At 40.3% G+C, this 9,081-nt stretch overlaps 1 long non-coding RNA gene across 1 annotated transcript; it reads right to left on the minus strand.

Annotated features, from left to right (window-relative positions):
- Positions 1 to 362: 362 nt before the first annotated feature.
- LOC113567169 lies at positions 363 to 911 on the minus strand. Its single transcript, XR_003409364.1, has 3 exons — positions 779 to 911; positions 586 to 717; positions 363 to 517 (listed from the first exon to the last, which is right to left on the minus strand). It is a non-coding gene; the product is annotated as an uncharacterized LOC113567169 (long non-coding RNA).
- Positions 912 to 9,081: the final 8,170 nt, after the last annotated feature.

A 9,081-nucleotide genomic window follows, 5' to 3' on the forward strand; every position in this document is an offset into this window, starting at 1 on the left:
AATAAAATTGCATTTCCATTTACTTTTAACGTTTCTTGGGTTCAGCTTCAGAATCAGGAGCAGGAACCGGGGCCGGAACTCTCCATTTGGTAAATTGGCAATTATCCCGGACAATGGCACAGCAGAGGCGCGTCGCATCCATCCCAGGACACTGAACGAGTGTTGGACATTATCCAGCGAATTCTTTGGGAAAAGAAACCTGCGCCATGCCCCAACATGATTCGTATGATAAGCACTTGTACCTGGTTGCATATAATTATCCCTGAAATAACCACACACCTCTATGTTTCATTTTGTACAAAAATATATAATTCTCAAGTTTATCAAAATATATTAACTTCATTGTCCTTTGTTTCCTTTGAACTAGAGATATGCCGACATGCTTTCGAACAGTAGGAGCACAAGCACCTCGAGCTCTGCTGATACTATTGAAGAGATACGTTCAAGATACGCTCACTTCGAAGATCCTGACCCCAGACCCCTAACCCGATCCGATATCAGGAGGAAATGTGTTTACCTGTTTGAATAGTCAGCGCATTAGTCTAATCGTAAATTAAGTTTATATTTTTCTTCAATAAAACGAACCTGTAGTTTTTTGTGTTGACTGTTACTAAACTGTTTTGTGTGCACCAGATCTACACTTGAATTGTGTTAGTCGCTTAAATTGATGGGGGGGCTCTACAATGCTTGTATTTTAGTCGTGTGAAATGTGCGGACCTGTTGGATGGCGAATTATTTGTTTCAACATAAAGTTCAAATTTTGTTTAATAATACTAACCTGTAGTTTCGTGTTCAGTCTTTACGTATTACGAGTATATGTCGTATGTCAGATGTACCAGTAGAACGATTGAGAGATTGGACGATTGACAGAACAGATGACTCTTTCCCGCCTGTGTATGTGGCCTGTAGGAATATGCACACATGTACAAACATGTGTAAGTTTACTTTATGCTTAACTTTAGTAAAAAACGAGGGGGAACGTTGTGAGCCGCGGCAAAGGCCGCGGCTCTACTTTATACCCGGTACTCAGTCAGTATATACGTGAGCTTATGATCTACATACATGAATGTAAGTTATAAAATATATTTTATACGTAAACGCCGCTCGAATTAGCTCCCAATTTAATACATTAAATTGGTACCCAGGGAACACCACGGGGAGGCCATCACGATGCAATGGGGTCACTCTAGCCAAAATATAATCTTGGGGACCTACGAGTCGACTTGAGCTGCTTTTAAAAGCATTTTTAAGCTCCATATTCCCCAAAAATTTAAAAAAAGGATTCCAATCCTTTATAAAAAATAAAAAATATCTAAACTAACAAGAATACCTATATACATACATAGAAATGATTAATAATAAAACTATTTCAACCTTAACTTAATTAACAAAATAATAAAACGGATAAAAATAAAAAAGGTTTAACAAAGGTAAAGACTAAAGAATTAATATAATTCAGAATACGGCTAAATAATACAAAATATTAAATATTTACACTAATGCCTGATTACCAAAAAAGTTTAGTCTTCTGCCTCTCTAACATTAACTAAAATTCCACTATGATAACTATAGATAGTCTCAAAGGTGCGCGCGGTGGCCCTGCTATCGGAAATGTTTGAAAACGCCCAGTCAATATGCGTATCGCAATTGGTTGTGGACGAGTTCAAATCTAACAATGACCTACAATTCCTTTCTGAAAGGAATTCATAAATTTTCTTACAGCAACCTGAAAGGGTACGAAGGCATAAATTAAAATCTCCTAACACTACGGAATTTCTATCTAAAAATGGATGCCGTTGAAATAAGACCTCAAATTCTGCTTCGAACTTTCGCAACGGATACGTGGGGGTTCTGTAAATAACAATAAAACCGACAGATTTGTACTTAAACAAAGCATACTCGAACACTGGAGATGCTAAGTTCCCGGAATCCGCATAATATCGATTACTTTCAATAATACTACAATGATTCAAAAGTTCATTCCTAACGAATATTAGAATGCCTCTTTTCGGTCTAGCTCCGCTGGCTACGGACTGGCAATCTAACCGCACTGCTGTGGAAAAGCCAGGAATATTATAAGCTTCATTAGAGTATGTGGAAGCCTCAACGAAGCACAAAATAGAAGATTTGAGCATTAGCTGATCAGAACAGACATCGATAAAATGGCAGTGCAAGCTTTCCGTATTATGGAAGAAAATATTTAATTCGGACGGATTGAGTAAACAATCGAAGTGGGTGTGAAGTAACTTAGCGGAACGCAAGTTCTCCATCTCTTTCGCGACAGGACAGTCCCGCTTGGGTCTCGAAGGAATGAGTGGTCCAACGATATAAAGTCCGTTCGCACTGGTGGCCCTACTACAAGCTACATACAATGCTTCTTTTTGCATATTGGATGAAGTGTGGACGACCACTTTGCTGTATGTTGCTCCCTGACTCTTATGAATAGTTATAGCTTCAGCAGCTACAATCGGAAACTGTTTTCGGTCAATAGTAACTTGTTCATTTTGATGGTATTGAAAACTTTTTGTAGTTTTCTGAACTGGGGTCCAAGAAGATTCGTTACTATGGCTGCGCTTTGACCGTGCGTTAACTCCTACGCTTTCCTCGAGAAAATGTATCCAAAGAAGTTCGGGAGTATTGGATGAGCTGAGATCTATCTGCATTAAAACACCAGTGGCTCCGTTAACAAGACCATCTGATGTATCTACATTGACTGTCATCATATATTTAGCCGTGGTTTTGAGAACCAATGAAGTGCACAAGCCTTGTGTATTCGAAGTTTTGAAACTCTTAACAGAGTCCAGATATTTTGTTTTGATGTCTGGGTTAAGATGCTCGGCTTTGATGGAGTCTAAAGCTATTGAAGTATATTCTGCAGTCATAATCGATGATAGCTTCTCCTTATTGTACTTATCTGTCTCGCTATTGCTATAAAATAAGTGGATCGCATCTGTTGGTGCTTCACTGCCGTGAACTATTCGGTCCCTAAGCAATTGAATATCTTCTGACGTCATTACGGCCGATGCCATGTTATTTAGTGCGGTTGCAAAAGGTTGGTCATCTCGCTGTCGCATTATCTCTGTAAGTTCGAAAAACTTGAAGCCATCCCAGAGACTAGAGCCAACTATCGCACTGTATGGATTATGCGCTCCTGATGAGGATTTGAATATCCAACGATCACCTACTGGACATAACTGCCTTAGATCGCCAAACACGATAACAGAAATGCCACCGAAAGGACTCTCGGGCCTTGAAAATATTTGTTTTAGACGCATATCCAAATATGAAAACATTTTTTCACCGACCATAGAAATTTCGTCAATTATAAGAATTTTAAGATCAATAAATCTTGAACGCAAGGTATTTAACAAATCTGGACCCAATTGTTTAAAAGCATGGTTGGATTGATTGAGAGGTAAAGAAAACATTGAGTGAAGTGTGGCACCTCCAATACCAAATGCAGCTTTTCCTGTGGGAGCACACAGCAGAACTTTAACAGTTTCTGGGTTAGATCCTGGTCTACGATTAAACTCCTGGGAAATGGTCTGAAAAATGGTAGATATGGTTCTACTCTTGCCGACGCCTGCGCCGCCACCTACAAACTCATAAAAAACTGCCTTATTTCTCACATTATGCAGAACATGGGTGAGATAGGTTTTTTGCTTCAAATTAAGCGATCTAATCAAATTAGCTAAAATATTAAGGGAAACAATAGGAGGAAGCTTAATTAATCGAATACTTCTATCTTGATCCGCTGCCTGGTCATTCAAGTTCAAAACATTTATCTGGGAACTTATTTCTGGAATCGCTAAAGCCCTAAACTCCTCAGCAATTGCCTCATCAACTACCTCTTCACCTTCCTCCCTATTCTCTTCGGCTTCCATGGCCCTCCTAAGCGCGTCTTCCAAATCTCCTAATGCATTGAATTTTTGGAAATTTGAATTTACCAACTCCTGATGATTATTATAAAGATCCTCGCAATTTACGCTCACTAAATCTTTCTCTTCATCTCTCCACGGATAAAACAGCATAGCTAATGCTCTAAAATAGTTTGACCTATCTGTATTTATATTAAACCTCATATATTTTAAAATGGACGGCTTAGTTCTTTCCCTAATAAAACCACTATTATCGCGGAGAGGGATAAAAACTTCTACTTGTGCCTCATTTTCTTCGTCCTCTTCATCATCTCTATTTTGGCAGGTTCTTTTCCCGTTTTTAGAAAATTCATAATTTGCTGCAAAATCGGCTAGACACAGGCCCTCAAGATCAGTTGGTCTTTGTTCATACCGCTCCAGCAATCCTTTGACGAATATGTCAGTGGACTCCTGATGCATATTTTGTAGGATGCTTGTGGATTTGAGCATTCGAACTCGTTGCTCTGGAGGGAAAGTATTTACTTGAACACATTTGTTGCTAGTTCCGGACAACGGAATTCCTAGACAACAATATACGGCTTCCTGAGCAGATATCTCAGTGCCAGAAATAAATTTGTGACCAATATGCTGTAGCTTTTGTCTAATCGTGTAATTGCCCCCTTGAACTTCTTTTGCCGCCTCGCGCATAAGCTTTGAAATACCCCTTTGGGTTTTATTTATATAATTTATTATATAGCTACAGCATGCATAAGGGTCCAAAATGTATTGGATATCCATATTGGCCCTTTGCATTGAAATGATGTGTTTATTATAAGCATTAATGCAAATTTCAGCAAATGACCTTTTTAGAAAAATGTGTGGTTTCTTTAAACCAGAAGAAATTGCATATTTGTAGTCCTCGTAATTGAGGCTCACTTGTTCGTGCGAAAGAAAGTTCTCAAATATGCTCAAGTGATCAATCATATCAGAGGATTGATCAGAATTCAGTAGGTCTTGAATTTTCTTAAAATTTCCTTGGTGAAAATCAAGGTTCGGAGTTTCCTCTGGCAGTGGACTCAATATCTCCGTTTGGGGCATTGGAGGGTATGGAATACCGAATCTACAAACTTTTTTTCCACTTTTATTGGCTTTTTTAAGACATGACATGTCCTTATGCCGATGCTTTTGGTATTCAACATACGGAGCTAATTCAGAGTCTGTGACATCTACTGTAATATGTTTGTTAATGAAGGCTATAACTGTTGAAATTGACTCTGTACTGGTTAAGTCCACTGCTGGGGCATCTTTCAGCCAAAACATGCCGTGAATATGGGGGGAACCTCTTTGTTGGAATTCAACACGCCAATAATATTTGATGACGAAGTTTTCCCCGAAAATGCCCTCCCGATTCCTCATAACTTTTAAAATCTCGCGATACCTATAATCGAAATACCTAGCACAAGTAACTGGATCTGCCCTGATAAGACGCTCCTTTTCGGTGTAGGGTAGATTCATTGCTTCTTCTTCGCTAATGATCTCCCTATCTACGTTTTTTTTGAGCAAAACAAGCAACTCTGGCCACCGCGTTTCAGCAGCAGACAGAGTAATGAAAAAAGTCGGCAGGCCGAACTGACGAATCATGGCCATAACCTTCTTCTATTCATCCTCCCAGTGAGCCGGAGACGATCGAATATCGCGAAGAACCCTATATCCCTCATCGTGGTTAATAAGCCCCCCTATGAAATTCTCATTAAGAGCGTTAGCTGCCGTTACTGCACTGGAAGTGCTCCGCTTACGTAAGCAGATTGAAATATTATTTCGAATCTTAATGAGTTCTAACTTCTTATAATTGAAGAATAGTTTGTCAGTTCTACAACCTCTCCTATCTACATTTCGAAGCTCTGATCTAACAATGGTTGTAAAACTTTGCGAAGATTGTCTTTTGACGCCTGCATAAATAGTGGGAAAGGATAACTCTTCCGAGTCAATGTCTAGAATCATGTCGAGAGGTCGTTGGCCTTGACCTGGTGCGATTTTGATAATCCTATCATCAAATGGTATGTTGTTTTCAAGCAGAGTTTCCTGACCTCCAGGGTTGAGCTCTTCGGCTTCTACTTCCTCGTCGGGATGGGCCGGCTCCGTATCTACATTCCTATCTCTATTCTGCATACTTTCTAAAAAGGCTGCGTCTGCTTGAGATGCTACGAATGGAACAATATCGGATGTGAAACCAGAGATCCATTGCTCGTTAACTACAACATTATGCTTTTTATACAAATCTGTGGTAACTAAATAACGAAGTGCTTCAAAAATTTTGGAAGGTCTAATGGTTTCAGCCATGAAAGCATGAAGATACTCTTTTCTGCGTTTGAGGTGGAGCTGAATTACCTGGGCTTCATGGAAAGCTCGTGGAAGCTCCTTCACGATATCGCTTACCGAAATAGGGACGTTTACCACTGCCCCTTTAATGGAATTTTGACCTCGCCCCCCAGGCAATATAGGCTTAATTATCATAAATGGAAGTCGAGGAGAAATCAGTCGTTCCTCTAATGGAGTAAGCCCCTTCAAGCAGTCGGGCAGCGTGGGGAAATCTAATTCATTGAAGAAAAGCTTAGGCTTTATACGCTTCTTAATGTTGCTATGACATGTTCTGCAGAATTTTAATGTTGGGCAATCAGAAGGGAATTCTAAAAGGCTTTCAAGAGCGAAAATTTCAACACAAAACTCGCAATCACTTTCTAAAAGGACGCGAGGAATCTTACAAATTTGTTTGGGGAACCACAGGCCTTTGCAAGAAAGGCAAACCTGATCAGGACCCAGCTTTACATTCCTGTTATAAACTACTTTCAGAGCTTCTAGGCCACTAAGCCTGATTCTGGGTTCTATCTGAGCCCTATCTTCCTGGGAGATATTTGCTCGTTCCTGCTGCATTCGGGAGGCGTTTCTTAAATTTTGCTCAACTCTATTGCTGCTATCGCTCCTATATTGGCTAACTCTTTGACTAGCGGTTCTGGCAGCGTCAATTTCTAACTGTCGTGCTGCAGCACGAGCAGCTTGGCGTGCCAGAGTGTCTCGCGCTCGCGAGATACGCCTACGATCTACTAAGCTCCTTTCTTGGACCCTGCGAAGTCTATCCTGATCTCTTTCTAACATGCGTCTCCTTTCATTATTTAAACGTATGCGTTGTCGCCTCTCTGTATTCCGTTCTTGCTCTCTTGTCCTATAGTCCAAGTCCTGTCTACGTCTGGACCGACGCACAGTATTGGCCACTTGCTCCTCATGTCTAATCTGGGCGTCTGTTCGCCTAACTAAATGTTCTCCTGTATTCTGTTCTTGCTCTCGTGCCCTATATTCCGAGTCCTGTCTCCGTCTGGACCGACGCACAGTATCGGCCACTTGCTCCTCATGTCTAATCTGTGCATCTGTTCTTCTAACTATATGTTCTCCTGTATTTTGTTCTTGCTCTCGTGCCCTATATTCCGAGTCCTGTCTACGTCTGGACCGACGCACAGTATCGGCCACTTGCTCCTCATGTCTAATGCGAGAGTCTGTTCGTCTCAGTACATGTTCGGCGGTATTTTGTGCCTGCTCTGTAGCCCTATACCTTTGGCTCCTTCTGCGTTTGAACCGACGCTCAGTGTTGACCACTTGCCCCTGTCGTGTTCTCAATTCTACTCTTTCTTCTATATTCTCTACATGTTGGTTCCGTAAACGTACGGACTGACGCACGGACACTTGTCGTCTATTCTGTGCATTCTCTACCTGCTCGCCAGCGACGGCTGCCTGCTCTTCCTGACCTACACCGGAAACCTGCCAAGCAGTCTCTTGATTTAGTCCTTCCGTCTCTAGCTCTTGGTTTCTAACTGGTTCAACGAACTCAGGGGGTGCAGCTATTACAAGTTCCCTATTTTCAATCAACTCGATATTTTCTAAATTTCCTAAATTTCTATCTCTATTTGATCTGTTTCTCAATTTGCGTCTCTGAGACTGCTGAGAAGCAGATAGCCTACGAGGCATGACAAAATGTATGTAAAATATAATTAAACAAGAAAAATAAGAAACACTATATAGTAAGAATATAATATATACATATAATAGTAATAATAATATAACTAATAATGAAATACAATATAATATATATTTATATATGTATATATATTATAAAACTATAATTATATATATATAATATATAATATATATAAAATATATATATAATATATAATATACATATATATAATATATAATTAATGTAAATTAACTTTTAACTTCCCAAAGCGTCAGCAATCGGTGGCAGCGACGTCCCCTGGCGAGCGCAGCAGCGACGTCCGTCCTCAGCCGCTATGCAGGCAGCGACGTCCGGCCTCAGCCTCCAGTGACGCCAGCAGAGGCACCGAAAAGCGCGCGAAGCAACGACGAAAGTTAGCAACTGTTATTAGTTTCTAACTAACGATCGGCGCAGAAAAACTAAGGCCCTATACCTTAATAAGCAAGCACTACTTTTATTTAATAAGTTAAAAGCTAAACTAGTTTGAATGGGTTTAATTCGAAATCAGTAATCGGAAAAAAGTCTCTATCGCTCTGCCTGGCTCGATATCAACTGGTCCCACCAAAACACAGCCTATTGAGATTTCGCGGTCTTTTTACGAGTGAGTCACTCAAAAAAGAGAGAACGCAGTCAAAGCATGCGGAAAGACTCTTACATGGTGAATGCACGAATAAGGTGGCGTATGATAATCGCCGAAAGACAGCAAGTGTGGTGATGACGTCATCTTGTTAATAAAGACACTTGCATCCATATGTAAATGTGTAAGGATGTGAACAGACAGTTGGGAGAACTCTTTTCTGAGTGGGGCAGAGAAGCTTGCGGAACAAACGGACAATTGAATTCATGTTTTCCAAATAGACATAGAAAGTGAATTCACCAATGAGGTGCCGTATGATAATCGCTGAAAGAGAGCAGCTGTGGTGATGACGTCACATTGTTTGACATTTTCAGCTTTTGTATGTATGGATATTTGCTCTATTGAGAGAACACTTGTCTGTGTGGGACAGAGAACTGAGAGAATAACTCAAATAACGCAAAAAAATGGAGCGGCTTTTTTCTCATTTCTTCCATACGCATATTTGGAGTAAAAACATTTTCGTGTCCCCCTCCCTTACTGTAACGGTTAACAAATTGTTTACCAATTGCCTGGGCCTGGGTGATGCTCTCTCCCTCTTTTTG

This window comes from Drosophila persimilis, unplaced genomic scaffold, assembly GCF_003286085.1.
Source record: "Drosophila persimilis strain 14011-0111.01,24,50 unplaced genomic scaffold, DperRS2 tig00002113-arrow-arrow-pilon, whole genome shotgun sequence".
Classification (NCBI taxonomy): Eukaryota; Metazoa; Arthropoda; class Insecta; order Diptera; family Drosophilidae; genus Drosophila; species Drosophila persimilis.